We start from the raw sequence: 4,620 nt of genomic DNA, 5'->3' as shown, positions 1-4,620 counted from the left end.
TTTTTATATTATTTTAAAAAGTAAATTTTAAAATATAATTTAACCTAACAAAATCGAAAAAATCGACTAATAAAACGAATAATGGTAAAACTTTAAAAGTTTGTAGAACTTTAAAAGTTTATAAGAAGCCTTAATCCTAATTTTGTTTTATATATGAACATTAATTTATAACAAAGTATATATATTTTTTGTAAGCCCTATTTTTTGGATCTGGTCTTCCTAGAGGGCATAGAGTCAGTCCATTTGGGACTCCCAACATCCTTGTTCAGCCCTTAATTCTCACTTGTGTCTCATTTCTAAAAACAACTACTCTCCCTCCTTTGTCTTCTGAGCAGAAGCTCTGCTAGGGCACAACTAGTTTCTTTGTTGGGTTAATCGGACTCTACTTCTGAGTAAGTAAAACTCTAGAGTCTTGTTCCCTTTTTCGTTTCTCTTCTGTTTGGAAGCTTTATTTCCGCTTTAACCTCAGCTAGGGTCTTAGTTTCGTTCTCCTTGCTTGTTTTTCCAGGTTTGTAAGCTATCATGTGTAGTGGTGCTCTTCTTAGGGTGTTTGTGCAGATTTGCTAGCATTTTTCCAGGTAAGAAAAGCTAGGGTCTTGCATGTTTTAAGTTACTTTGCTTGTTTTGGGCCTATTTCGAGTTATAAATGCATGAATAATGTTGGTGATTGTGTGAAAATACTTGTACCTTGTGTATCTGCTTGATTTCTGGCTTGCATGCGTGAAAGTAAGAGGGATCTGCTAGGCTCGCCTAAGTTAGTGGTTTGTCGCCCAAACGAGATGCTCTTGCCTAAGCGAGGAGCTTTCGCCTAAGCGAGAACAGCAGAAGCTCGTCCCTGCTCTTTATCACGAGTTATTGCCTGAGCGAAGGTTGTCCGCTTGAGCGAGAGTGATCTCGCCTAAGCGTGATGGTTTAGCTTAAGCGAGAACTCATGGATGCTTCAGTACTCTCTGTTTGCAATCTCGCTTAGGCGAGAGCTTTTAGCTTAAGCGAGGGTCTCCTATCGCCTAAGCGAGAGCTCCTTAGCTTGAGCGAGATTGACAACAAAGTTGTTCAAATGTTTGTATGCTTCCATGATTGATTGGTTTACCCTTTTTAAAGCATGAAGTATGGGAGTATGCATGTATTATGGAATTTTATGAACTGAAATTGGTGTGCTTGGTGTGAGATAAATCATGAATTGGCTGGTTGGTTGAGTATTGGCATGAGATTGGGATGTTTTGAGATAACATATGGTTTTGGTGTGAGAAACATGAATGTGGTATGAGATAGACGTAATTCCATGAATGTCTTGGTGAGATTTCATGGTGGTGTTGTAGTGTATATAATTAGATAAGGATTCAAGTAAGGATTGCATCCTACAACTCTAAAGAATCAATTAGTCTCATGTACCTAGTCTTTGGCAGGATAATGGTCCTAGATGCCTAGATGATTGAAGACTAACCTTGTGTGTGGTAGGGTGAAACCCATTGACAATGGCTCTGCAGAGCAGTAGAGGCCACCACAAGTGCAAGCATCCAATGAATCCAATCTTATTATATGTATCCGGATAATTGAGTCATAGAGTCTTGCATTGTTTGTTAACATGTGTTGAATGCCTACTTGTTGCCTATTGGAGAACTGTTTAATATTGCTTGCTAAATGCCATGTTAAAAATCTCTTTTTACTCTAGTTTACCTTTTTGTCTGTGTCTATCTTCTTGTGTGGTTTTTCCTTTTTGCAGTAATCACCAATTATTTGGTGTGAACAAATGTGAAAATCTCTAGTAGTCATCAGGATGGAAACGTTGTTGTGTAGTTGATACAGTGATGTTGGTTCACTGTTGAGCCTTTTTTAAGAATTTTCTTCAAAGTTTTTACCTGTCAAAAATATATTATTAAGATTTATCATTAAGACTAGATTTAAACTCACTTATATATAATAATTTTTTATTATATTTTAAATTGATATGAAATTTTTTAACATTATCTGAAAATAAACTTTTAAAAATTTTCATTTTTGAAGATTGAATTAACTAAAATCCGAACATAATTTGAGTTACCTAAGAAAAACTTAATAGACACCGATAATTTAGGAGCAAATAAATAAATAAAAGGATGTTTCGTAAAGCTGAAAAAAGAAAAGGAAGAATCACATGATGTAATAATGGCAGTGACTGTAATAGAATGATCAAAGGGCACATGCCCGTTTTCTCATCGTTAGAGATTATGCAGGAATCACATGAGGTGAGTCCCATGTGAGCGTAAGTGGGACTTAATGAAAGGAAGAGAATTATGAGCCTAGATTTATCAATAAATATATTTATTTTTTAAAAAAAGTCATTTATGATTAGTGTAAAATATTTTTATTTTACTTTATTAAGATACGTTTGGACACATTTCACGACAAAGAATTAGTTTGTATAAATCAATTTTTAGAATGTAACATCTTCACGGAACTAAACCTGACAGGATTTGTATATAATATATAATTTTCAAAATACAAAATTAAATATATACAATATATATATATATATATATATATATATATATATATATAAGTGCATGAGTAATCTATGAAAAGTGATTGTAGTTTTGTTTATAATTTTATTTTGTAAGAAATTAAATTTATATATATATTATAGTTATTAAATATCATAAAACAAACATTTACAAGGATAAATTATAAAATTAATTTTTTAAAGTAATTATATATATAAAGGAAATATTTTTATTAATAAACAAATAATAATTTAATTTCATCAAAACATCGACATAAAAACATCTTTCTGAAGAATTTGAAGATTGAACTTGCTCATAAAATTTTAGATGCATTCTTAGATTGTTTTGTGTTGATTAGGATTCATTATAATCTCTTCCTTTAGTGCTAATATAGTGTTAATAGGATATTGAAATTGATTTTTTAGAGCAAAGTAACAAACGAGCAATTAATACATAGTGTGTATCTTAGGATCACCATCTATTTATACTAATTTTATTGGATTTTTATCGGTGATAAACTTTTATTTAAGTTTATTGGTGTTCTAGTCTTTAATGACAAGGTAACCCCTACTTAAGTTTATTGTACTTATTTTGGTAAATGCTTAGTTACCATTTTGGTCCCCTAATTTGTTGGTTTGATTCATTTTGGTCTCTTTATTATTTTTTGGTTCATTTTGGTCTTTTTATTATTTTTTGGTTCAATTTGGTCTTCTAATTCTTTAAAAATATTCAATTTGGTCTTTGTCGTTAAGTTAATGTTAACATTGTCTCCGTACATGCCACGTGTCATTTTGTAAAATTTTAAATTTTTTTAAAATCTTTTCTAAATTTTTTTTAAATTTTTTTTTATTTTTTAAAATAATTAAACTGTCATGTGTCACGTCATGGTTGTGCCATGTATCAACTTGATAAAAAAATTTAATTTTAATTACTTTAATTAAAAAAAAGTACCACGTGGTATGTCACGATTGTGTCACGTGTCAAACTAACATTGGTTGTTTTCAATTTAGTCCCTCTATTTATAATTTTGATTCAATTTAGTCCCCAAATTTTTTAAAATGATTCAGTTGTGTCCTCTCTAATTTGAGACCAAATTAGTAATTAAGCTTAATTACAACTTATATATACATATTAAAATAATTTTTATTATATTTATAGATCAAATTACTCCATCTACCTATTCAGATTATTATTATTTTTTGTATGTGTACAAAATTTCAAGTGTAAAGAAATATAAGTGAAAAATGTAAGAAATAAAATAGCATGAGTATTTAGGGAGTGATTTAATGTATAAATGATAAAAAAATTATTTTAACATGAATATATAAATTGTAATTAAGCTTAATTATTAATTTGGTCTCAAATTAGAAAGGACAAATTTGAATCATTTTAAAAAATTGGGGAACTAAATTGAATAAAAAATTCAAATAGTGGGACTAAATTGAAAACAACCCATGTTAGCTTGACATATGGCACAATCGTGACCTGCCACGTGGTTGTATTTTTTTTAATAAAAATTATAAAATTCCACAAACACGTGGCATGTGCGGAGACGGTGTTAACGTTAACTTAACGGCAGTGACCAAATTGAACTTTTTTAAAAAATTAGAGGACCAAATTGAACCAAAAAACAATAAGGAGACCAAAATGAACCAAACCAACAAATTAGGGGACCAAAATGATAATTAAGCCTTTTGGTAGATAATGGTGAAGTTGTTACTCCGACACTATTTTTAATGTGTCTCATAAACTAGTATCTTTCATTCAAGCAAACTTAATTTCAATTATGCAAAAGTTGTTACAACCTAGAGAAACTAAAGTATTTATAGATCCTTGATCCTAATGAAGTCCTAGTAAGAGCTTAACATGATTGAGTCACTTTTAAGTACATTTAAACTCAACTTATAGCATTATTTCACTAAAATTCATAAACATGTGTTATAGCATTATTTCCCTTAAATCCATGTTACACATAACACGACTATTATATCTTATTTAAGCTAGAAAAATTACTTGCTAATGAAGCATAACAAGTTTTCTCTACCTAATCCACCTCAAAATGACTCACTCACATGACTATCACAAAATGTCCTCATAACTCAATTAATTTACTTATGCCAACTAAAAGGGACTAGCCTGT

Source organism: Vigna unguiculata, chromosome 4 (genome assembly GCF_037176805.1).
Source record: "Vigna unguiculata cultivar grain cowpea cultivar isolate G323 ecotype 2 chromosome 4, ASM3717680v1, whole genome shotgun sequence".
Classification (NCBI taxonomy): domain Eukaryota; kingdom Viridiplantae; phylum Streptophyta; class Magnoliopsida; order Fabales; family Fabaceae; genus Vigna; species Vigna unguiculata.
The sequence above is the reverse complement of the archived record's forward strand: the minus strand, read 5'-3'. Positions refer to the sequence as shown.